Here is a 27,641-nt window from a genome sequence, read left to right as displayed (position 1 = left end):
AAGAATTTCTCAGCTGAATCTTCTGAACTAGGATTCTGTAGACCTCTGCAGGGGAGGGGAAAAAAAAATCAGTTCTCTTGCTAAATCCTGGCAATGAGAACCTCAAGGACATGTTGTACTCCTTTTCCTTGGGGAAAGCTTTAGCCAAAAAATGAGATTTCAGTCTGAAATGAGGGGGAAACTAATTCACTGAGGTTGTTTTTAAGCCACCAAACACACCGCTATCCCTTGAAACAGTTTGTTTTGACTGTGAGAGAGGCCCTAGAAGAATTTCTTTCTCTCTAACAAAATCACAGAAATCAGAATGATAGCTTTGACATTGACATCAAAGATCTACTGAAACATTATTCGGACCTAATCACAGTATTAAAGGAAAGAATAAAACCTGTTTCAAAAACGAAAAACAAACAAAAACAAAAACCCAAAAAGCAAACAACAAAAATACAAAAAAAATAAACTGCTTCATGAATATGGATATTGCCAGAACTTGATTAAGAAAACCTTTAAGATTTTTTTTAATTACCTTTTATAAAACTCCAAACTGAATCTCTGAGCTTTACCAAACCAGTTTATCTCATAAATTTAGGAAGGCTCCAAATGGTATGCTGTGTCTTTCTTGAAATATGTCCTCCAAATGCAGGTTCTCTGTGGTTGCTTTGAAATGACCCAGATTGTATTGGATTCGTCACTAGAGTGAAATGAGATCTTTAGTTAAAAAGTAATGAAGTGTAATTGGAACATAAATAATTTTAAAATATTTTGGTCTAGGCCAGAATACTGGCATGTGAATGATTTTGAGTCATGCCCCAGGGAGTGTATTGGTAGACACAGGTGGGGAGCATGAATTCCAAATACTGCCTTGAGGGTTCCAGACATAATGGCGAGGGCAGACGAACCTCTGCTTTTTGACTCAAAGAGCCTCTATAGAAAGCCTTCTGCTGCACTGCTCACTCCCATGGAGAAAAGAGACCCCCACAGCCCTCCCAGCCAGCTGCAGAAACAGAAGCAGTTCGGCTCAGCTCAACTCATGAATCGTCTCTCTGCCTCAGCAAACATCCAAATCACTGTAGGACTGAGCCTGTGTGCTCCTTCCCTGCAAACAGGAAATGCAATTAGAATAAACAGGACTAAAAAAAATAAAAATATAAAGAAAGAAGGAAAGAAAGAAAGAAAGAATAAACAGGACTTGGGAAAATAGGAATTTAGAGCTACTGTAACAGCTTCCTTAGAGGACAGAGGGAGGTACCAACTAATCTGCAGGGGTAAGGAGACCACATCTGGCCGCCAGAGGATCCTCCTTCACCCATTCTTCATTTGCATAACCCCACCCCTCCAGACGTAGGAAGTCCTTACTCAATCATGAAAGGGGCTACTTGTCATGGAGCAACATGACTAAGCATTGTTCCTTGTTTGTCTCCTGCATAAAAATGAGATTCCAAAAAATCTAATTGGAGCCTCTTTCCTGGCTCCTCCGTTGTCTAAACCTCACAGAGAGGTTCACTTCGGGGGGAAAACAAAATTGAATTCTTATCCCACCTTCTTTTCTTCCTTGTGGCCCAGTTCTTTCATTTTTCTCTTCATCTCTGACTTGATAAATACATTCTCAGGAAAATTTTCTGGATTTAACAGCTCCTTCTTTCCAGAGTTGGTGCTTCTAACGAGATCATAAGAACCATGAAAAATCTCATGAATCTGGAAAAAAAAAAATAATGCATCTGATGGTGGGCTTTCTAGATTTACTCTCACTGGCTGACCAAGGAAAAAGGAGGTCTGCCTGCGAATCAGCCACTGTCTCACTCACACATTCACTTAACAAATACGTTATAAACGTTGATAAGCAGAACATTGTGCTCATTATTGACTCAGACACAGAGAAAAAGACACCCACTCTGATTTACAGAAACTTCCAGTCTGGTAAAAAAAAAAAAAAAAAAAAAAAGAAAGAAAAGAAAAAAGGCCTAGCAGCAAATATCTTTAGCACAAAACACAAAGACATAAAATATAGGCTAGAAGAGCAGAGGTAGATGGGGGAATGGGTGAAATAGGGGATGGGGACTAAAGAGTACACTTATCATGGGGAGTGCTGACTGATGTATAGAACAGTACCCCTGAAATTAATATTTCACTGTATGTTAACTATACTGGAATTAAAATGTGAAACTTCATTTAAAAAAAAAAAAACTGGAAACCCGTATAATAGAGGTAACAACAGCCTACTACAGAACATAGAGAGCACAGTTGAGTCAAGCCTCAAAGTAAGGGTGCTGGCTTCATTCATCCAGTGGGCAATGGAGTGCAGACCTACTGAGCTGACCAAATAGCATGGGTGATGGGCAGAAAGGTTGGCCATGGAAGCAGAATCTGGCCAGAGCATGAAAGAATCAGATTGAAGTGTGCTATGTTAAAGAGTTTAGAAAAGTTTGTTCATAACTATATTCATTTCCTAGGGCTTTTGAAACTATTCAGCACCAGGTAGTTAACTGTAACAATAAGAATTTATTCTCTCACAGTTCCAGGGGCCGGAAATCCAAAATTAAGGTGTTAGCAGGACCATGAGCTCTCTGAGGGCTCTAGGAAAGACTCCTTTCTTCCTTCTTCCTAGCTAGCAGTTTTTGGCATTCCTTGACTTGTAGCTGGATTGCTACCATTGATGATTTAGCCTTAATGGCTGTCTTCCCTCTGAGTGTCTGTCTATTTCTCTGCTTCTTCTTATAAGGACACCAGTCATTGGACTAAGGCCCCCCCTAATCCAATATGACCTCATCCTAACTAATTACATCAGAAAAACAAACAAACAAACAAACAAACAAACAAACCTATTTTCAAGTAAGATCACATTTTGAGGTTCCCAATGGACATGAATTTTAAGGGAACACTATTCAACCTGGTACAGTCACCAATGTCATTTACCATGGTTGACGAAAAGGGTACAGGAGCTGCTGTCATCGCTCCAAGCAGGTGAGCTTTGTGTTTAATCCTTCTAATCCAAATCTTAATAAAGACAAGTTCAATAGCTACTTCAAAAGTAACATAGACTGAATAGCCAGGCAGGCGTGGAAGGATGAGGAAGAGTGAACACCAATGATATCGCTTTCAGGTTTCCAGTAGAGGTGATAAGGAAACGATACCGATTCCAACAATAATAGCACCAAATATTTGTTGAGTATTTTCCTGTGGACTAGGCATCTTTCAAGCTGCTGGTACTTAATTAATGCTCATAACAACCCTAGTGAGAAAGATTTTACCATATTGCCAATGATAAAATGTTCACCGTTTTGCAAGTGATAAATTGAGGCACAGAGAGGTTAAGAAGTTAAGTACTTTGCCCAAGGACTTGGGCACACAGCAATCAATGTGAGAGCTAGAAAATGAAGCAGGTGGTCTAACTTCAGAGCCTGTGACTTTAACCATTTCAGTAGAGGTGCCTCTAGGATGGTACTAGCTTAGACTAAGAGAATCCAGGAAAAGTCTCATTACTGTAGAAGATAAAGAATGAGGGAGGAGGGACAAACCTGGTTCCAAACTTGGTTGGAAGCATAGTTAAAGAAATGTTCTTCTTGACACTTATTTCATAATCTGAATTTTATTTGGTGCATTAGGATGAGCATTACTTCTCTAACAAATGTGACTTACATAAAAGATCCAAATAAGCAGAATAAACACTGTGCAGAACAACAATGTAATACCTCAGAACATTGTAATAACTTTTCAGCGGGGAAGATGAAATTTTAGAAAACACTCTTCTTCATTTCTCTTTGGACTTGTTAGTCCAATCTTTTATTTCCAAGTCAGTCTCTGTCAGGGTCTCCATGCTCTGTTCCTCGGTAACTCGGGCAGGGAATTGTAGAACCTTTTGTCACTGGGATGAAGCATTAGGGTAACATTTCCCATTGCCTTATTTTCTTCTTTATTACTGATACTACGGAGCCAGCTAATCATCAGAAAGTGTTTCATAAGTTGCACCTTCATTAAAAAAATTTCTTCATTCAGCACCCACTTTCTTTCTTTTACAATTTCTTTTTTTTTATTTTCCAAAGTCACTTCTTCTCACTCTTTTTATTCCTTGGCTTTGCTCTTTTATTCACAATAATCTTTACAACAATGCATGGCAATTGTCCCTGCCTAGATTACCAGTGGTACATCTGAGGATGGCTTCTGATACTCCTACAGTATTTGATAATCATGACCTCTTTTTCCTTCTTGAAACTTACTGTTTGGGTGGTTTGGAGGACATCTCCTCACTCCTGGTTTCTTTCTTACTTCTATAGATTCTCATGTCCCAGTTTTGTTTTGTTTTGTTTTGTTTTTATGTTTCTGCCTAGAATTTAAATCAGTGGTTTTCAAATAAGGCATAATGAATATCTTGTAAGGGGATGTGATGGAGATGAAGATTTTGATAGGTAGCCTCAAGATGACCCCCAATGACTTGTTCCTCATGGTATTTATTCTTGTATAATCTCCTCCTCTTGCGTGTAGACTGGTGGACTGGATTTACTGACTCATTTCTAACAAACAGAATACTGCAGATGAGATAAATGGTGTCTCTTTGAGATTAGGCTATAAAAAGACTGTGGCTTCCATCTTAAAAGAGATGCCACCTTTGCTTGCCCCCTCTTGGATTGCTCAACTTGGAAAATCCAGCTGCCAGGTCATGAGTGAACCATAAGAGAGGCCCATGAGATGAGAGACAGAGGTGTGCCCAAACCCATATGGGTGAGCTCCAGAGAAAAATACTCTCCCAGTCAAACCTTCAGGTGAGACCCCAAGCATGACCAACATCTAGACTGCAACCTGAGACCCCAAGCCAAAGGCACCCTGCCAAGCTCCCCCAGATTCCTGACCCAGAGAAAGTGAGCTAGCAGATGTGTGTTGTTTTATGCTGTGAAATTGGGAGGTGATTTGTTATGCAGCAATTGATAACTAATATCGGAGCCCTGACTGTTAGGCTTCACTGCCTACCCACTGCTCCCGGCTCCTACCAGTGCAGTCCCCTATTGCAGCCTCCAGCGCCCACACATAGCCCCTTTCTCCACCATTCTCAAAACCATTCAGCCATAGTAGTTCTGTTTTGGTCTTTCCTACAAATTGATTTACTTTATATAATTTCATTGTATTTTATTACACAACTATTTCCCCACCTAAAAATTGGTTTGAAAGCCAGTGTTCTAATGTTGGTGTTTCTCAGGGTTCCACCCTTGGCATATTTATCTTTTCACTTTTCCCACACTCCCTTAGAAATCATGCTTCTGTCTATATCCATAACTACCTCTCTCTACTCTTATAGTTCCCAAGAGACATTCCTAGTCTTACCTCTAAACTTAACTGATCATTGATCATCTCCACTTGAATGTCCCACAGGCACATGAAAGTGAAAATGTCCAAAATTGAACTTATAAATTTTCTTACAAAATTAACGTTTTTCTCCTATTATTTTCAACTTTTTAAATTGTTACTTTCCACTTTAATAAATGGTGCTACCATCACTCAGATCATCCTTAATTTCTTCCTCTCACTCCCCACTGTTCTTTCAATAAACACTGAAAATCCCATAAAATCTACTTCCTTGCTATGCCTTTGATCTGTATCCTATACCTCCATTGCCACTGTCTTATCTTCAAGCCAGCATCGTTTCTGCTCGGATTATTTCAACACTCATTGTATTGTATTCAATGTAGTGTATTCAATACTCACAGACACGGAGAGCTCAGGTTGGTATTTGATATTTAATTCTCAGATCATTTGAATTCCACCTCTGAGTACTTACTCGCTGGGTTATATTGGACAAATCATTTACTCTCTCCCCTTATGGTTATGTCATCTATAAAACAAAGATAATAAGAATACATGCCTCATAGGGTAGTTCTAAATACATTCACAGACTCATATAACATGCTTGGAATACTGCCTAGCATAGAGACAGCTCTCGGTAAGTGTTAGTTATTATTGAAAAGCAGTCTAGCAGAGTGGTAAGGCCATGGACAGCTAGCCTGATGAGTTTAAATTCTTATTCTGCCATTTATTATCTTAGTGAACCTGGGCAAGTTACTTTCCTGCTCTGTTTCTTCATTTCTTCAACAGGAATATAGGGATACTACTACAAATCAACACACCAAATTGTTGTAATCCTGGCTCATACTGAATAATCAAATGTTTTCTATCATTACCCTATTGTCCCACTTTTAGATCCATCCATTCTCTTGCCAAAGCAGTATTTCTAAACCTCAGATCTAAACATCATGACATTTCCCTGCTCTTTGACAGTCCACCCATTGATTCTTATCACAGCATCTTGCAACTTTCATGATCTAACAAACATCTCTGGCTTCATCTCTCTCCATTATTCCCCACTGAACCTGAAATTCCACTCAGACTAAGATATTGATCTTCAAATGTTCTATGTTCACACACATCTATCTGTCATTGCAAATGCTATCCCTTCTACCATAAAGACACTTTATACACTATTGACTTGGCTAACTTTTACCCATCCTTTCAAAATTTCACTGATAATATAAAGTTTTCCAGGAAATTTCCCCAGCTACCACTGATACCCCATATAACACAAATATACACACATACCCTAAGACACTCATGCATATTAGTATGTCTTCCATGAGTGCCCACAGTTCTCTATGCACATTTCTATAGCTAATATCCAGAAGATTGCAACTAGCCTTGTACATTATGACTTTACACTAGTCATGAGATGTGTGCTCCAGCAATGAGCAGGAACATACGGAACATTATAGGGACACAATAAATATTTAATCAATGAATAAATGAGGTCTCTAATCTACCATGTCCTTTTTTTTTCTTTGAAAGAGTTATGGACTTTCTATATTTTGTTCCTACAGTTGTCTTTCATAGCACTAGCTATGAAACAATTAGAGAGTCTCAGAGATCAAACAAGCACATGAACTCTAAATAATGAGGAAGCCCAAGAGGCTCCAGAGACTTTGTACTGATGTGTTCAACTGAGCCCAAGTAAATGAAGTCTTAACACTCTCTCCAAGCCTGTCTAGTCCATAGCTTCAGGCAGTCTCATATTTAGCGATAGTCTTCTACCTTTAATAATACTTCTTATGAAACTCAAAGTTTTTGAATACTTCAAGCAAAAGCTTCAGACCAATAACTCCAGTGAAGTAGGATTTGTGCCCCATATTTCAACAATTTTCTAAGTACAATTCTCTAAGTCAGTTGCTTAAATTGGGGCTCCATTAGCCCGTGTATTGATTTCCAATTGGTAGGAGGGCCAAAGTGTGAATCACTTCACTAAAGTGCCAAGAAAGGTAAGTGAAGAGACCAAAGAGTTTCGTGTCTTTTTAGGTGTAATCAAGGAACAGCTAAGTTCCCAATTCTTAAAAATATGTAAGAATGAGAAGCTATATATTTTCTTTCTTCCTATACAATTTCCTCTTTTGATATATCCTGAAGAAGAAAAATAACTATTGAGAAATGACAAGTTCTGCTGATAGAAATAGATGAAATGGAAGAGATAGTCTTCAGGTCTCAACACAAACAAAAATGAGCAGTGTCTGTATTACTAATAAGATCTCCAACTGAACCCACTCATTTCACAAAGGGTCTAAGTATGTGAGGTGAGCAAAGATAGTTTTCTCAAATAGAACATTTTCCTGTAGCTAAGAAAGAGAATTGAAGGGAAAATTATACCTATAAAACTGATAGGATAAAGAAAGAACTCTTTATATTTCTAACACAGAGAAATGGAATCATTTTTCCAGAATGTGTTTTCATGACTAGAGTAAGACGACAATGATCAAGGTGAGATTGAAAGAGAATATTTTTATTTTTTGTAGTGTATACATATTGGGATCTCTGACATTTCTTTTGACACAAATAATTTTTCCAGAGGTGTTGGCTGGAAGTTTCTATGTTGCTGCAGAAATAGGAAATAGAAGAAATAAACAAGTGATTGGAGTACTTTATGTAAGAAAATACAACTTATAAAAAGTGGTGACAAATAACAGAAGAAAGTTTTGACCTGACTAAGAAAATAGATGTCAATTTCAGTTAACAACTGGGAAATTATGTGTCTGAAATATGGGCCCAGTAAGGTATATCCAGGGCTACACAATGTAATTCAACTCACCCTGCACCATAAAACCATTCTAGACTTCAGAGGGAAAGAAGTTAATGCTTTAAAAAAAAAAAAAAAATGTTTTTAAGTCTATCTTCAAATCTGTGATATATCTTTATATAGTGACTTTAGGGGAACCTGGGTGGCTCAGTTGGTTAAGCTCTGCTTAACCATGGCTCTGGTCATGATCCGGAGTCCTGGGATCAAGCCCTGCACTGGGATCCCTGCTCAGTGGAGAGGCTGCTTCTTTCTCTCCCTCTGCCCCTCCCACAACTCCCTCTTGTAATCTCTCTCTATATATATCTTAAATAAATAAATAAATAAAATCTTTAAAATATATATATAGTGACTTTATCAAGTGATGTATTAATGAAAGCTAATCTTGTCTAGAAGAGGGTTTTCCCAAGATACATACCTGGCAAGGGACTGATATTAAGGATGATAGAAAAAACAGTGGAGGAATAGACAGGACTTCCAGCAAGTACCTAACAAAAGAGGTCAATAGGCACAGAAAGGAGTTGTTCACTAAGGAAATGCAAAGTAACCAACAATGAGAAACCATTATGCACGCAAAAAATAAGGAAAATCTAAAGGACTGACTACACTAGGTGTTGGTGAGGATGTGGAACAACTATGACTCTCACAGGTTGTGGGAATATAAAATGATACTATCACTTTGGAGAAAAGTTCTGATGGTTTTTCCTCATCTTTGTGGCACGGTAGGTGCCCAACTTTGGTGAGCACACTGCTACAAGTTGCAAAACTACATCCTGTCATAAAGATGTGAGAAGTTCATTTTTCCTTTGGATAAAAAAGCAATTAGCAAACATAGCTGGTCTAAGACTTGCCCTTAATGTCATGTACTTTTCCACTAGCTTACCCCCACCACTGAAAACCTCTACCACGCTTTGTTTCATTGGGGTTGAGTTCAGACTGAGTTCTGGCCTTTCTCCTTCATTGTTACAGCCTTGAAGAGTCATCTTTGCCTGTTTAACTTTGCCTGGTCTGATTTTTGCATTGACATTGGGTAATTGTTATACATTCTTTCAAGTATCCACTTAAATGTTACTGTTTTTTAGGAGGTCCTAATGACCTCCATGCTACCTTCTTACACAAATATTTGGTTGTATTTCTTCTAAACTTCTGCAACATTTGGCAGGCACACAACTCAAATAAAACATGTTTCCTTTTGTTTATTGGTCTCATCTTCCAGAATGGGAGTTCCTTAATATGTAAATATGTCTTGCATCTCTGTATCTCTAGCTTCTAGAACAACCCTTGTCCTTAATGGACATCAATTAATGACAGTTAAATAAATTAATAATCAGATGAACAAAGATATCAGGTCTATCTCTTGCTATAATATGATGCTAAGTAAAGCATGGCTACTTACTGTTTATTTAATGTCTAAAGTATCTGAGACAATGGTGCAGAACAGATTATCTGACAAATGTAACATACAAATCTATACTGAGCAAGTGAGAAGAGATTATCTCTCTTCCTTCTTGAATATATCTCATTTTATGTCTTCTCCTAGTTTCAAGCATTTGGGGATCTCAAATATCTCCACATTCACTCAACTAAACATTTAGCTTGAGAAACATAAAGATGCTATATTTTTTTTCTTTTGGATAAGGAATAACCATATTTCTTAACTGTTAAAGCTATAAATTTGGTGAGCTGAATGTTAGAGTATTGTGAGTTTCATGTCAGCCTTGACAGTGTTTTGCTAAAAGAGAAGACAAAAACCTTGCTTTTATGCCTCAAGGTCTGTACATGCACGGGAAAAATAGGCTTCAGGTTTTATAGAGTACATCCAATTCACCACATGCCTGAGGAACACAGCTACCATTTCTTGGGGGCTAATGAGGGAAAACATACAAAGCTAACCACTCTGCAAGCATTATTTTATTCAAATACCAATCCTGAACTTGAGATACTGCAAGTATTCTTCCTGGCCAAGCTCATCTTGTTGAAATCTCCCTTTGTCCTTTTGTCCCAGCCACATGACCTTCTTTCATCCTCAAATTTCCCATCTCAGAGCTTCTTGAAATTAGCTGTTTCCTCCTTCTGAATTCTTTTCCCTGCAGGTCTCTGCTTGACCGGTTCCTTCACATCCTTCAGGTGTCAGCTTAAATCTCACCTTCTCAGAGAGGCTTTTCTTGATGATCTAAGTTAAAGTCACTGTCTACTCTGACCAGGCCACTATCTACCTCCTCCTCTTGACTTATCTTCCTTATAGCAGCAGCTCTCCGAATGTACTCTGCAGTCCCGTGTGGATTTCTGAGACCCTTTTAGGAACTCCTTGAGGAGAACAATATTTTCATAATAATACAAGGATTTCCTATACCTTCTCTGCTGCATTGACACTTGCACCAATGGTACAAAACCAATGGTAGATAAGATCCTTGGTGTCTTGGTATGAATCAGGGCAATGACACAAAATGGTACTATTGGTCATTGTACCCTTCCACACCATGCAGTCACAAGTTATGAAAACAAAACAACAAAAAAAATGAAAACAAACAAAAAAGTCACTTATGAACATCATTAATAAAGCAATAAAATGTATTAATTTTATTAAATCTCTACTCTTAAATTACACTTTTTGGTTTTATTTTGTTTTGTTTTTTCTTTTTTAAAGATTTTATTTATTTATTTGACAGAGAGAGATCACAAGCAGGCAGAGAGGCAGGCAGAGAGAGAGGAGGAAGCAGGCTCCCTGCCGAGCAGAGAGCCCAATGCGGGGCTCGATCCCATGACCCGACCCAAAGGCAGCGGCTTAACCCACTGAGCCACCCAGGTGCCCCAAATTACACTTTTTGAATAGTCTACATGATGAAATGGGAAGTACTCTTAAAGCACTTTGGTGTTTACCAAAGTATGATGAGTATTGCAAAGAAATACACTAGTGTGATCGAATTGAGAACACAATAAGCTATTTTATTTTTCATGAAACAGCATTTCTGTTCAAAAGATCAACTGAAAAATTTGGGTATTTGGTAGATATTTTCTAAAAGTCAGTCTGTCACTTCAAGGAAAACAACTGACAATATTTGTTGCCAATAATAAAATTTGAGTTTTCCAGGAAAATTAGAATTTCAGGAAATTTGTATATGACATCAGGAGCTTAAAGGCTTCCAAATACTAAAGACTGTTCTGATGAAAGCTGTGGAAATATCAATGAATATGAATTTTTAATATTATATTATGAAATCTGCCAATACTGGGGAGATGCACACAAATCTGTGAACCAGTATTTTCTAAACAATCAATGCAGTGCATAATATGATAAGGTCATGAACACATGAATGATCCATCAGTGCTAGACTGATGGCTTCCATCATAATAGAGTATGAAAAATTCATTGGTAGGATTTTAGATTCTGTGTCATCATGAACATTGAAGAAACTACCACTTCTAGGTCTTATCACTAGCTTATATTCTAGTGTATATATTTTTTTCATTATTGTTTATTGTCCATACCCATCTATCAGATTATTAGCCATGAGAGGCAGACCTATCTCTGTCTTATTGATGACTTCTATGCCTAAAAGAGTGGCACATACTAGGCGTTCACTAAATATTTGGTTGCATGAAAAAAAATCCCTATTTGAAAGATGAAGAAACTTAGTCTTAAAGTCTTAAAGTTATATATCCAAGGCCGCAGACCTAGTAAGTAGCTAAAAGGGATTCAAATACAGCTCGAATTTCAAAGCTGATGCTTTCAATTGAATCACTGCACCAAATTGCCTCTGCAGTGAAAATATAGAAGTGGTCTTGTGACATTTATATATAGTTTTAATATCAAAGGACTTCTAGCCTTTGTGAACTTTTATAGCATCTTAGGTTTGATGTGCAATCATTTTTTTTAATTTTTTATTTTTTATAAACATATATTTTTATCCCCAGGGGTACAGGTTTGTGAATCACCAGGTTTACACACTTCACAGCACTCACCAAATCACATACCCTCCCCAAATCATTTGTTTTTAATTTTAACATTTATTTTATTTTAAAAAAATTTTGTGTGTGTGTGTGTATGCTCTATACCCAACAGGGGCTGGAACTCACAAACCCAAGATCAAGAGTCACATGCTCCATCGACTGAACCAGCCAGACACCCTGATGTGAAATCATTTTAGAACTATAGGGCATCTCCCAGAATATTTAGTCCAACGTCGCAGAGACTGAGCCAGGTCACAGAGTTAGTTATTCATGCAGCTGAGAAACAGCCCTGGAGTTTCCATTCACACCCATGAAGGCAACAGATGTGGAAACAAGCCTGTGGACATCACAGGAAGCTGTTTTCATTTCATCTGCCTCATCCCTAGCTCTTTCTTTTCTAAAATCCTAGATGGTTAGGAAAGGTACAAAACAAAATAGAACAAACAAACCAAAATAGTGAGGAGGTGAAAGTTTGGTGAGGAAGGCCTAGCATGCTAAGTTGAAGTTGGGGGTTTTAATTTTCTGACCACAACAGAAATTTTTCTAGAGTTGACAACTCGGTCACACAACTTTCAGAGGTGTGCCTCAATGAATGCCACCCAGCTACGGGAGGGAGGCCTCGCGCTATCAAAGACTGCAGCATCTGAAGTGAGAGCACATTCTGGTAATTCTAGCAGTGGAGAGAGGCACACACTGCATGTCTTCAGAGAACAAGGCCCGCTGGAAAGGCCCTTGCCAGGTCTCTTTTGTAATTTAATTACCTTTCCTTTACATATGACACTTAAGCCAACAAAAAAACCACTTCATTAGTAAATCGTACATTGCAAAGCAAGTGGGACTTAGTGTCACTCAAGAATATGTTCATGTGTGAGTTCGCAGGTAACATAGCTGTGGAGTTGGCCAATAACAGAAAAAGGAGCTGTGCCTCCTACACTTTGCACTAAGAGGGCTGAGGGCAATACTTCTCTCACACCAAACCCAGTGCTCAGGGAAATTCCCTTGACCAATGTTCTTAAGTGCTGAGTGGTTACTTAGAGTGGTAAGCTCACAAGCTTCTAGCACAGAGCAGATGATCAATACATAATCATCCAATGACTAATTTTCCACAATGCTGGTACACATTTCATGCCTTTACCATGAGAATGGTTTCTCTAATCTGGAAACATGAAGGTTATATGGAAGAACAAACAAATCCTGCCGTCTGCAGCCCAGGTTAAATTTGTTAAGTCATGGTGGTTTTATACACATCTGTTGGTAAAGATGACATTTTACCTTTAGAGAGATCTCATATTCAGATCATAGCTGTCAGATGAAATAGTGTCATAACCGACACCCCGACTACAAGATACCAAATATAATATCTACCTCTTCCAGAGGAGGTGTAAACACGGTATCATTTAGTGAGGTGAGGAAGATATTAAAGAAGTCAGATACTTAACTACAACTGAGTTATTAACAGAAGGCTTAAAGTTATCCTAAATAACGCATTTGCTATTTTTCCCTAACCTTGATCATATGCATTTTATTTCTGAATTTCAATCTATGCTATATTCAGACACTAGAACAAAATAAGTGATTAATGAATTTTGATTGAACTAATGCTATACAGTGATTCCCAAAATCTAGTCTGAGGACTCCCAGAGGTAGGTATGCTGGAGTAGCTTCTCTCCCCTCACAGACACCAAGACTTTGAGAACTTTCTGATTTGTCTTTGTGAAATATAACTGTCACTAAAAATTAAATCGTAAAAACATACAATTTAACACATTATATTAAAATAAAGTTAATAAATACTCAAAACCCATCACTTCCTAAATATTTTCTTACATTTAACTCTTTCTAGGCTCTGGAGGATATTTCTGTCTATTGTATTTATATGGCAGAGATATCACAAAATATTATGCTCCTGTGCATTTCTTCCCAACTCTGTGTTATCAGCCACGTGAAGAATATTTACACTAGGAAACCCAATGAGGCACATTGGGTTCTTCTTTCCTCCCTGGTGAGTTGGTTGTCAAAATATTTTCAGGCACAACACTGCTGAAAGGTCCCCAAACTTTTTCAGGTGGCCTACCAAGTCTTCCATTTAATGTGAGAGGGCAGATTTTCTCCAACTAAAACATCGTATTAAAACAGATTGAATGCAGAGGTGCCTGGGTGGCTCAGTGGTTGGGCTGCTGCCTTTGGCTCAGGTTGTGGTCTCAGGGTCCTGGGATCGAGACCCACATCAGGCTCTTTGCTCAGCAGGGAGCCTGCTTCCTCCTCTCTCTCTGCCTGCTTGTGATCTCTCTCTGTCAAATAAATAGATAAGATCTTTAAAAAATAAGAAAATAAAACAGATTGAATGCAAAAGCAGATAGGAGTGCAACTGCAATCCAGATCATAATTTTCAAAAAATGTAAAACAATGCCCTTCTCACTAATGTTTTTCACAAAGTGTACTGTTCACAGGCACTCTTTTTATATTTAGTTTTAAATAGTTTTATATTTTAATATGATAAATCCTGATAGATTTGACGCACAAAAGCAAAAGCTCTTTAGTGTCTTTTTAACTATAAAGGGGTGTGAGATGAAAAGTTTGAGAACCACTGATTTAATGGGGTGGTAAACCCCATATAGTGCATTTTTGACAGTGTGGTCAAATAGAAAAGCAGATTTGTATTCCTGTGCCTTTGTGAACCTGGGAAATGAATTCTCCATCTCCTCAAATCTTTGTTTTTATATTTGAAAAAAAAAAAAAAAAAAAAACCAAAAACAAAACCCAGTGTTAAGATCTCAAAGGACCGCGTTTTATTTAGCTCTTAGATTCTGTAAGTATGAGAATTAGAAATGAGCTTTGTTTGCTCCTAGTTGGAAGAGGGAGAAATGTTTGTGCTTTGTCATCTTTTCTATACTCCGACCCACATCATCACTGTCTTTAAGAATCTTTTCCACCTCAGCTCCTGCCCCCCAAAGGATTTAACATTCGATGACATCACTCTAATTACAGAAATCACTACGTCCCAGTGGTCGAAAAAAATCGTACCAGTCTAGGACGAAAGTAGATGCCATATAGCAGACCCCAAAACCCCGAACAGACAAACAAAGTGCCACGGCTTCGTGGCATCCTATCCATTGGGTGGAAAATGAAATGCCTAAAGCAGGCAGAGGCCGAATTTAATAAAGGAAACTATGGTGCGTGCCCTGCGTTGCATCTCCCCACAGCGGCAGAGTAAAATGCAAAGAGCACTGCCTGGGAATGTTCCGTGCTAACAGCACAAATTAGGATCTGCTTGACGTGTGAATGATCAGTCAGTTCCAGGCAAGTCCGGGACGGCTTTGCCTCCGAAATCACTGCGGCAAAATGCAAAGGGTGTAGGAAATAAAAGGCCCTTGCCAATGCGCCAAGACTGCAGCCTTCGCTTTCCTATCGCGTCTGCGTCTCCGGTCCCTTCGCGCACCCGCCAGGCGGAGCGAGATGTGAAATCGCTTCCCAGTCTGCTGGGAATTAACTTCCAGATCCTTTTCAACAGCAAACGACCGGGGGGGGGGGGGGGGGGACAGGCCACTCGGCGTGAGGCCGCGCGGGGGCGGGCAGGGCCAGTGCGCCCCCGCACCCCCAACGCGGGCCGCGGGCTGATGCGCGCCCCGCGGGCGCCTGGCGGGGATGCGGCGGCGGAATCCGGGCTGCGCTAAAATGGCTGCCAGCGTCCCGCCGCTGGGAGGGGCACGGCTCCGGGCCCACGGCCGCCTGCCCTCCCCTAGCCGCCCTGTGCGCCCCCGCCAGCGCCGCCAGGGAGCGTCCGCCTCCAGCCCCGGAGGAGGCGCGACCCAGAAGCCCCGCACGGACGACGCTTCTTCCCAAGGCCAAGGCCAGGCGCCCGCCACGCGGCCTTTCAAGTCGGCCGAGGGTCACCCCTGCACCGCCCTCCTCGGCGCGGCGCGTGCGGCAAGGCATCGCCATGGCAACCGCCCCACCTCCCCCCTCTCTCGTTATTGAACAGCTGAGCCACCGAGCGTCCCTGAACTTGTTACTGCACGAGTTAATGCGGTCCTCCGAGGGCTTAGTTTCCGAACTATTGTTCTTTGCGCCACTGACTGCTTCCTGAAGCTGGAAAAACCTACCCGTGTGTCTCCAACGTTCTGCCCGTCCCTCCCCAGCCAAGGATGTCAGCGGATGTGATCATTGTCCTCCAGGGCAGCGCCTCAGCATCTCTGAATGCGCCCCAAGGAACCAGTTCCCACCCTAATTTACTGGCACTAACCTTGGAACCATTTTAACGCCTGGCAGCTTCAGTTTTAGGAGATACAGACCATTAGTAATTATATACAGTATAATCATTACATAATGATAGTTATATAACTTCTCTCTCTCTCTCTCTCTCTCTCTCCCCCCCACCTATAATTAATGTTTGAAGATGAAATATTCTCTCTAGCTGTGACTTATCAGTATATCCAATGAAATGACATTCAGAAGAGTAAATTGATAAAACAATTATTCCTTTCAGTGGTGAGTGATTGCAAATAATGACCCCAAAGGACAAATTTGTGTGCTCATTTACAATCAAAGAAATGTAAATTAAAATAGCAAAGGTTTGCTATTTTGTAAGGATTTTGTTTGTTTTTAATAATAGACAATGCTGACAAGAGTGTGGCAAAAACACTCACATGGCTGGTGAGCGAATTGGTACAATCTTCTTGGACACAATTTTCTCAAGAAATAATTAGAGGTTTGAACAAAATACAGCTACAAAATGGTCAGAGCAGCAGTGTATATAATAGTGATTTTTTTTTAATCCAGTTTAATGTAATCTAGAGGATTGGATAAATCAATACAATGAAATAAAATGAGCGAACACTTAATTCCTTAAAAGACACTTTTAATTTGTTGCTAAGCGAAAATTAGATATTAAACAGTGATTAATTTATCCTATTTTTATTTTATCTTAATGTACTTAACAAGGAAAACGTTAACAATGGTTATCTCTGGATGGTAGAATTACAGGTGACTCTATCTTGTTCCTTAATCTTTCCTGACAGTGACAAGCATTATTTTCTATAACAAAAAAAAATGTGTTGTTTTTAATTCTGTCAACAGGTCCAACGTGTTTTATAAATAAATATACATATTTATAATAATAAAGTTATCATCTATTTCCATACAACTGTATTTTTCTCAAAGGAAAATGTGAAAATTTTTATAGAGAAAAGAGCTCTGGGTCAATCACTCTGATCATTTGGTTTTTCCCTTCAGTTACCCAAGTTCTTCCATTTGGTTTGGAAAGGAAATCTTTCTATAATTCTTTATGTCTGTCAAAGGAAACAAAAACGGGTTTCCATTTAAAACATAATGATATTAAGGAATACACTCAAAAACATTTTAGTGTCATAAACCCTCATTAAGGATTAAGACTTTCATTTTGTTCTCATTTTCTGGCTGTAGAATTGCAAACTGAAAAGCAGTTGTTGTTTTAAAGTGGAAATTCTTGAGTAATGCTGAGAGGACAGGCTTCTGCGCAAGACCGTGCTCCTAATGGAGTCCTTTGAAACCACCTTCTCTGCAGTCCCTAGGCCCTGAGATAGCAGGGAATGGCCTGTCATCTCATTCACACAGGACAAAACGATCTTTCAGTGAAACGGCTCTCTTCCCACCCGCTGTCAAGGCGTTTGTGGCAAGCCTTGCATCAGTACACTAAAGGCACTCATTTCCGAGGAAAGTTCTAGAACAACCCAGGGTGAAGGGTTGCAGTGAAATCCGGCCTTGTGAAAGCTTGAGAACTGCTTCCTGTGAATTATCCTGAAGAAAAAAAATCATAGACCTGGGCAAAGATAGAGCTATAAGAATGTTTGTTTTTATACACTATTTTATAAAAGAAAAAATTTGAAATCTAAGTAAACATCCAGGAATTAGGGAAATTATACTATAGCTGGATGATGAAACTGTCTGCAACTGTTAAATTGAAGATAGAATATTTGAAAATGCAGGAAAGTGCTCACACTGCAGTGTTAAGAAAGAGAAAATCATGTTAAATATAGAATATGCAGTGTGGGGAGCCTGGGTGACTCAGTGGGTTAAGCCTCTGCCTTCGGCTCAGGTCATGATCTCAGGGTCCTGGGATAGAGCCTCTCATCGGGCTCTCTGCTCAGCGGGGAGCCTGCTTCTTCCTCTCCCTCTGCCTGCCTCTCTGCCTACTTGTGATCTCTCTCTCTCTGTCAAATAAATAAATAAATAAATCTTTTAAAAAAAGAAAAAAAAAAGAATATGCAGTGTGATCCTGCCTTTATAAAGTCTTTTATAGTATATATAATATTTAATGTATTATATACATTATTAAAATTTAAGCTCAAAAATTATGAACTGTCAGTTTTGTTTATTTTTCTTTTATCATCTCTAATAAGTCCATTAAAAATAAGCTGTTGGTGGCTAAGTAATTATTAATAAGGTATTAATGGAAGAATATACGTTATGTTAGAGGCCAGAGCAAGGTATTACAGGTTCTGATCACTTTTCAAGTATGCATTTTGCAGGCACATGGGAACTGTTTCAAAGCATACATACATTTTATTAGCTCAGCAATTAGAGGATGATACATCACTTGGGTCACATGACCGACTTCACCCCATTCATCTGAACTAAAGTTCTGGAGATTGTCTTTCTCTCTAACCTAATTGTTAGAGCAGATAACACACCTTTCACCTGAGGACATCTATTTACAACACTGAAAAGATTCGCTCAAACTAAAGATCGCCCAGGGCCCAAGTAAGCACAGTCTATGCATTCTCATAGTATATACATGCTCTGGATTCTGGTCTGATTTTTCATTAAACCATTTATAAATGGAGAAATGATTGGCCATATGACTTTATGATTGATTGACAATCCATAATGGCGAATTCCTTGGGGTGTATGGCCAAGCTTTTCAGGTTTGAAAAGTCTTTACTGCCTGCTTCCTGCCTGCCGCTGGAGACTCGAGTCCCACCATGCCTTCCCCATGTCCTGTGCCCAACCATAGTGAGACTACAACAGCTAACACAAATGGAATCTTATTATGTACTGGAAATTGTTCTAATTCTGCCAGCAAACCTATAGAGTATTTTACAGATGAAGAAACTGAGGTACAGAGAGGCTAAACAAACAGCTCCCATGGTCCACAATCAACAGGCATTAGTTTATGAACCCAGGAAGCCTAGCTCCAGCTCGAAACTGTTATAATCCTACCCGCTATAAAGTTTGCCAAGTAAGTCCTTAGCTTCAATTAATTTCTGCCTTAGTCCAGCTCTTCCCTGCACAGAAAGTTTTCCACTTAGCCAAATTCATGTTCCTTTCAAAACACAGATGAAAAGTCTTCCTTAGTCATCTCAGGCATGCTTAAGGATTTTTCTTTATCCACCCCCCCCAACTACCATAATTATGGTAGTACACTGATGTGAGGCATATTTATTTACCTGCTTCTACCACCAATCTGCCAGCTCTTCAAAACCAAGGTTCAAATCTCTGTCCGTCTTTATACCTTCAGTGCCCCACACAGTGTCTGACACATAGAAGTTCTTAATAATTAATGTATGTATGAATGATTATGAGGAGTACTATATAGTTCTGCTTGTCCAAAATTATGGTCTTCAACATCCTACCAGGACAGCCACCATCTCTCCATGAGAGTTGGTGCTATGTAGGCAAACACTGGACTGGGAGCCAGAGGACCAGAGAAATGCCAACTGTGCTCCACAGGTTCCATCTCTGCCCTGCTGGGCTTTTAAGTGTTAAATTGGGACCTATCTTTGGGGAGGGAAGAGAGAATACCAAAAAGATCTCTTAGTGTATTACCAGGTATTAATTTGGACTATTTGCCAGCTATTTAGTTAGGGAAGATGGCTCCTTTTGCGGTGGGACAGACGGTGGCTAAGTCTGATGAAAGACTTAGGGTACAGTATATACAGTATGTACCTCTGATAAGGCTGCATAGTCAGCAGCCTGAAAATATACCCAGGTCTGTCTACTTTGGGCAATTCCCACTTTTACCTTGGAAGTTTCACCATGACAGGCAAAAAACTCACAGTCATCCATGTCAATGTGCTTGAATAAAAAGTCATTAGTCTTGCTGGTTTCACTCAGACCACTGTTGGGACTGCTTGAAGCAGTGGAAGGAAACTAGTATTTATAGACTAAAGTTGATACATAATGAGTAACATAAAGACATGTTTCTGTTTCCATGCTTCTTACTATTTGTACCATTTTACTGTTGTGCCTGTATTTTATTAAGCTATATAAAATCTCTTTTGGAATGAACCTGAAGATAAATAAACACATAAGATGAAAACAAACATACCATTGGTTCATTTTAAGGGTATGGTCTGAACTTTGCTTTGGGCTTCTAAGTTTATATGTGACCACATTTCTTGGGGAAGGTACAATATCCTCACAAATACCAAAACAAATGCTATGAAAGAAAACATCAAAATCCCAGGAGCCTCTGCCATTCTGTCTGCCTGTGCTCACTCTCCCCCCCCCTCTCTGATAAATAAATAAAAAAAATTAAAAAAAAAATCCCAGGAGCCTCTTGTCCACTCATTTGGAGGAAAATAAAAGCAATTCTATTCCAAAATATTTCCTACATTCTAATTATACATATTGACATTTGGCTATGTAGAGGTTCATTTGACCATCCTGGAAAAACTTGGTTCATGTTTAGTGCTATTGCATTTTTAACTATGGGTTCTTTTTTGAAGTTTTGCAAAGTTCCCATAGATATCTAGTGACTCCTTGTGGAGTTTTCGCTCTTCATGTAACAATTCACTAAAAAGTTAAGAAATCACAGAACATCAAAATTGAAGGGGCTGTGGAAACATTTAATGCTAACTCCCATCCAGGTGGGAAGCTATTTACCAATAACCATGAAAAAGAGTTAAAAATTGCTGGTGACAAGAAGGCATCTTTTGGATTCCTGACTCATTTCCTCTCTAATGATGAAAGAGACTGATGAACCAGGCTGCTAATATCTAATATCTAAGTTGTAAATTTCAGGTTCTTGAAATTTACCATTTCAATAGAGCTCAGAATGAAAGCAAAAAAAAAAAAAAAAAGGGAGGGGGGGAAGCAGGGAATTACACATTGGCCAAAATCAGTAATATTCATTGGAATTGTCTGGAGGAACTAATTTTTCAAACCAGTTGGTCTTACTTGGTGGCCAAGTAATCAATGTTCCAAGTACAATGAGGTATCTCTTTAAAAAAGAATCCCTCTTATTCTGAAATTTCACCATTACTTTATATTCTTGGTTTTATATTGATATCCAACAATTCTTGATAGTAGGCACTTGTCACTTGGGTCTCAATGCATAGTCTCTTGCCCTAAGTTATTCTATTTGTCTTTTGTGGAAAAACTTTCTCCTACATTGTGTATAATCTATGTGGGATGATAAAGCTAGTTGCCTATTTCCTACTTTTGAAGGCTTGGTATAGTCAAGTGGTTATTAAAGCCTACTAGACAGTTTTCTTCTAGGTCATGGAATCTGAGGTAAGTAAGCAACAACCCAAGGAGCCCATTTGAGACTGTCATTGCAGCAGTGGTGCCCCACCAGAATGTCTCAGTTGTGAGCCATCTCTTCAACATAGTGTTTTCTTGGATCTGGGCTTGTTCCAAGTCTGGTGCCATCATTTCTTGGCATCCCTAATATCCTTCTAACATATTCTTCTTTCTAAAAAGTTAGCCAAATTCTAAAATTGATTGTGGTGATGGTTGCACAATTAGGTGCATATACTATAAAACATTGAATCATGTACTTTAATGGTGAATTATATCCCAATAAAGCTCTTATTTCCACCGAACAAACAAAAGCAAAAATTAGTGAATGGGTTTTCATTGCTTGAAATATAGCAAGATCGAACTGATATAATCCTCCTGTCAAAATGCAAATATCTAAGCTGTAAAAGATTACACATTTTCAAGTCTTTTTAACATTGAGTTTACCAAGAAAAAATAATGAGGACTAGTTTTGATAGGGGTTGAACAAGTCTAGCAAATACAGTGTATTTCAAGAAGGCAGGCATCAATAAAACAGCACACAGGGAAGATTTTAGATATTCAGACTGGCACAGGGGCATTGAATGGGAGAGATTTTAGACAGAGATGGATGTGAGAAGTTCATTTTCCTTGGATTAAAAAAAAAAAATTAGGGGCGCTTGGGTGGCTCAGTGGGTTAAAGCCTCTGCCTTGGGCTCAGGTCATGATTCTAGGGTCCTAGGATCAAGCCCTGCATCGGGCTCACTGCTCAGCAGGGAGCCTGCTTCCTCCTCTCTCCCTCTCTGCCTGCCTCTCTCCCACTTGTGATCTCTGTCTGTCAAATAAATAAAAACTTAAAAACAACAACAACAACAACAACAAAAAACCTCCCAAAGAAACAAAAGTTAGTCCAGGACCAGATGGCTTTACAGGTGAATTCTATCAAATATTTAAAGAAGAGTTAATATCTATTCTTCTCAAATATTCAAAAAAAAAAAAAGGGAAAAGTCAGCAAAATTTAAATTCATTCTATGAGGTCAGCATTACCTGATAACAAAACCAGATAAAAACCCCACTAAAAAGGAGAACTACAGGTCAATATTGCTGATAAACATGGATACAAAAATTCTCAATAGAATACTAGCAAACCAAATCCAACAATATATTAAAAAATAATTTACCATGATCAAGTGGGATTTAATCCTGGGTTGGAAGAATGGTTCCATACTTGCAAATCAACCCATATGATTCATCACACTAATAAAAGAAAGGATAAAAACCATATGATCATTTCAGTAGATGCAGGAATGCATTTGTCGAAGTACAACATCTATTCATGATTAAAAAAGAAAAATCTCTCAACAAAGGTTTAGAGAGAACATATCTCAATATCATAAAAGTCATATGTGAAAAACCCACAGCTAATATCACCCTAAATGGGGAAAAACTGAGAGCGTTTCCTCTATACTCAGGAACAAGACAAGGATGTCCACTCTCACCACTCTTAGTCAGCATAGTATTGAAAATCCTAGCCGCAACAATCAGACAATGAAAAGAAATAAAATGCATCTGAATCAGCAAGGAAGAAGTAAAACTCTCGCTATTTGCAGGTGACATGATACTATACTACTACTATGTAGTAATACACAGAAAACTCAAAAAGACTCCAAAAAACAAAGAAACAAAACAAAACAAAAACCCTGCTAGAACTGGTAAGTGAATTCAGTAAAGTTGGAGACCCCAAAATCAATGTACAAACATCTGTTGATTTCTATACATCAGTAATGAAGCGGAAGAAAAAGAAATTAAAGAATCAATCCCACTTACAATTGCACTAAAAGCAATAAGATACCCAGGAATAGACCTAGCTAAAGAGGTGAGAGACCTATACTCTGAAAACTGTAAAACACTGATGAAAGAAATTGAAGATGACACAAAGAAATGGAAAGATATTCCATGCTCATGGACTGAAAGAAAAAATATTGTTAAAATATCTATACTAACTAAGGCAATCTACAGATTAAAGGCAGTCCCTATATAAATACGAATAGCATTTTTCACAGAACTGAACAAACAATTCTAAAATGTGTATGGAACCACAAAAGATCCCAAATAGCCAAAGCAACCTTGAAAAAAAATGAAAACGGAGGGCATCACAATTCTAGACTTCAAATTATATTACAAAGTTGTAGTAATCAAAACAGTATGGTACAGGCACAAAAATAGACACAAAAATCAATGGGACTGAACAGGAAACCCAGACATGAACTCACAATCATATGGTCAATTAATCGTTGACAAAGCAGAAAAGAATATGCAATGGGAGAAAGACAGTCTCTTCAACAAATGGTGTTGGGAAAACTGGACAGCCACGTGCAAAAAAATGAAAATAGACCAATTTCTTACACCATACACAAAAATTAGCTCAAAATAGATGAAAGAGGAGCACCTGGGTGGCTCAGTGGGTTAAGCTTCTGCCTTAGGCTCAGGTCATGATCTCAGGGTCCTGGGATCGGGCTCTCTGCTCAGCATAGAGCCTGCTTCCTCCTCTCTTTGCCTGCCTCTCTGCCTACTTGTGATCTCTCTCTGTCAAATAAATAAATAAAATCTTTCAAGAAAAATGGATAAAAGACCTAAATGTGAGACCCTGAAATCACAAAAATCCTAAAAGAGAACACAGGCATTAGCTTCTTTGACATTGGCCATAGCAATTTCTTTTTGATAGGTCCCTTGAAGAAAGGTAAACAAAAACAAAAATAAACTATTGGAAATACATCAAAATAAAAAGCTTCTGCAGAGCAAAGGAAACAATCAACAAGACTAAAAGGAAACCTCCTGAATGGGAGAAGATATTTGCAAATGACAAAACACATAAGGAACCTATAAAACCCAACACCCCAAAAATGAATAATCCAATTAAAAATGGGCAGAAGTGGGTGCCTGGGTGGCTCAGTTGGTTGAGCGTCCAACTCTTGGTTTTAACTCAGGTCATAATCTCATAGGTTGTGGATCAAGACTCATGTCAGACTGTGCTCAGCAGGGAAGCTGCTTGAAAGATTCCCTCCCTTTGCTCCTCCCCCCCCCACTCACATGTGCTCTCTCTCTCTCTCTCACTTCTCTCTCTCAAAAAAATAAATAAATCATTTTTTTAAATGGGCAGAAGACATGAATAGACGTTTTTCTAAAGAAGACATACAGATGACCAACAGACACATGAAAAGATGCCCAACATTGCTCATCATCTGGGAAATGCAAGCCCACACCTCACACCTGTCAGAAAGACTAAAATCAATGACACAAGAAACAACAGGTGTTGGTGAGGATGTGGAGAAAGAAGAACGGTCAAACACTATTGATGGGAACACAAACTGATGCAGCCACTCTGGAAAATAGTATGGAGTTTCCTCCAAAAGTTAAAAACAGAGCTCCCCTACAAGCAATTGCACTACTAGGTATTTAACCTAAGAATACAAAAATACTAATTCAAAGGGATATAGGCCCCCCAATTTTAGAGCAGCATTATCTATAATAGCTAAGTTATGGAAACAGCCCAACTGTCCATTGACTAATGAACAGATAAAGAAGAAGTGAGATACACACACACACACACACACACACACACACACACACCCCGCACACATACTGGAATATTACTCAGCCACAAAAAGGATTAAATCTTGCGATTTGTTTGACATGGATGGAACTAGAGTATTATGCTAAGCAAAATAAATCAGATAAAGACATATGCTTTCACTCATATGTGAAATTTAAGAAACAAAACAAATAAGCAAAGGGGATAAAAGAGAAAAAGAGAGCGAGAGGCAAACCAAGAAACAGACTCTGAGCTATAGAGAACAAACTGGTGGTTACCAAAAGGGAGGTAGATGGGGGGATGGGTGAAATAGGTGATGGGGATTAAGGAGGGCACGTACTGTGATGATCACCGAGTGTTGTATGGAAGAGTTGAATCCCTATATTGTACAACTGAAACTAATATTACACTGCATATTAACTAACTGGGAATTAAATTTAAAAAAAGAGTAAAGTGAAAACTGACAAAATTACAAAATAGACATGAGCACAGTAGGGAGTGCCTTCTTCCTCCCTCCCCACCAACATGGTTTTCAGGTGCTTCATGGAGGTTGGCTGGCTGACCTACATCTCCTCTGGGCCTCATACAGGGAAGTTGGTCGGGATTGTAAATGTTACTGCTCAGAAGAGGGTTTTGGCTGATGGACCTTGCTCTCAGGTAAGAAGACCCGCTATACCTTTCAAATCCATATAGCTCGTTGACTTCATCCTCAAATTTCCACACAGCATCAGTCAGACGTTTGTCTGACAAGCCTGGCAGCAGGCAGGTATCCTTACAAAATGGGAAGCTACTAGATGGGCCACATAGAATGAAGCCAGAGAAAGAAAAGCCAAGATGACAAATTTTGATCATTATAAAGTTATGAAAGTAAAGAAAATGAGGAACAGAATAATCAAGGTCCATGTCAGAAAGCTGCAAAAGCAGCTCTCCTGAGAGTTTCTCTGAGAAAAGCATCCACGGCTAAGGGTACTGCTAGGGCAGCTGCTGCAGTTTCCAGAAAAAAAAAAAAAAAAAAAAAAATGGCCACTGCTGGCAAGAAGTCTCCAGCCCAGAAGGTTCCTGCCCTGAAAGCTGCAGGCCAGAATGCAGTGTCTCCAAAGCCTCAGGAAGGTCAGAAATCTCCAGACCAGAAAGCTCCTGCTCCGAAGGCATCTGGCAAGAAAGCATAAAAAGCATAAGAGGCCATTCTATATAAGTAATCAAGGTTCTTTTCCTTTTGTACATGTAAAAAAAAAAAGACAAAATTGCAAAATTAAAAAACATACATAGTATTTGGAGATAAAAGGACACTCATGTGAAAAATACATAATTAACAATTCATACCTATTGCAAACCGTAGGATAAAATCTTTCTATTTTATTAAACTTCCAGCTCATAACAACCTTGTATTTCAACTTCGAACAATTTAGTGGTTTTCTCAAGGTTACAGAGCCAAGAAGTAAAGGAAATGAAATTTAAATGCCAATCTATCTGACTGCAAAAGGCATGCCTCCTCTTCATGCCACATACAATGCTTGCTTTTTCAGCATTCTGAGATGAAAACTCTCCATCAACACTGAAGGCAAGTAGAAATATATATATAGCCCTCCTAATAAAATATTAATTTTCCATTAAATCAACATGGTGAGGCGCATTTTTATATTTTCACACCTGGATGTGAATATGTACACACACCCCCCAAAAGCCCCACATTTTCTAGGAATATAAGATCTATTTAATCTGTTTCAAAGGTACTTCTTAGCCTTATCCCTTCTTCTCTGCACTCCCATACACTCCATATACTATGAATTATTTACCTGTCATGTTTACTGATGTTTGCATATACTTTTCTCTCTGCTCAAAATACCATTCCTCAGGTGTCCCCATTTTTGCCTAATCATTTCGAGGAAAATGGCTCAGTTCTATCTTCCCTTAATTAGACCACAGCAGTGAATGAATTCAACACTCCTTATCTTACCCATTTCTGAAGTATCTTGTGTCTACCTCTAACACAGGACATTTCATTCTGGATTACATTGGTGGCTCACTTCTTTCTGCCACTTAAGGGCAAATGACTTGAGTCTAGAAACTGTATCTATTTGTCTTTAAACTTCAGTCCCTACCCAGTTCCTGGAATATCTTAAGTACCCAATAAGTGCCTGTTGAAGAATAAAACAATCAATGATTCAGGAGTTTGGAAAACTAAAACATTTTTTTTCAAAGTCTAATAACCCAGATTAGTGTATGATAGGATGTTCTGGTTAAACAAGCAATTTGCTTGAAAGATTATCTGTAGCATAAATATTATCCAAGAACCATGATATCACGAGGTATATGAAAACCCCACTATGCATAAGTTAATTTTTCCTTGATGAAATAATTTTGAATATTATAATAGGGACATCATAGCCTCTTGTCGTCATCAGTAAGCATGCTTCAACATCGTTTAATAAAGAGATCTGGTTAGTGTGTCAAATGCCAAGGAACTTATTACATAGTGGTGTCACTCTTTCTATTCCAAATATTGATCCAATGGTATTTCTAAAC

General features: G+C 38.7%; 1 long non-coding RNA gene and 1 pseudogene across 2 annotated transcripts; one reads left to right on the top strand and one right to left on the bottom strand.

Annotated features, from left to right (window-relative positions):
- Nucleotides 1-1,011: 1,011 nt before the first annotated feature.
- LOC309841363 lies at nucleotides 1,012-16,401 on the bottom strand. Its single transcript, XR_014299085.1, has 3 exons — nucleotides 16,150-16,401; nucleotides 1,537-1,692; nucleotides 1,012-1,093 (listed from the first exon to the last, which is right to left on the bottom strand). It is a non-coding gene; the product is annotated as an uncharacterized lncRNA (long non-coding RNA).
- Nucleotides 16,402-25,638: 9,237 nt separating this feature from the next.
- Nucleotides 25,639-26,284, top strand: LOC309840487 (large ribosomal subunit protein eL14 pseudogene; annotated as a pseudogene). The gene has a single exon. The product of its transcript is annotated as a large ribosomal subunit protein eL14 pseudogene (transcript).
- The last annotated feature ends 1,357 nt before the right edge of the window (nucleotides 26,285-27,641 follow it).

The sequence above is a fragment of the Mustela nivalis genome (genome assembly GCF_964662115.1).
Source record: "Mustela nivalis genome assembly, chromosome: 9".
In the NCBI taxonomy this organism is placed as follows: domain Eukaryota; kingdom Metazoa; phylum Chordata; class Mammalia; order Carnivora; family Mustelidae; genus Mustela; species Mustela nivalis.
This window is presented reverse-complemented; position numbering and strand designations above follow the sequence as displayed.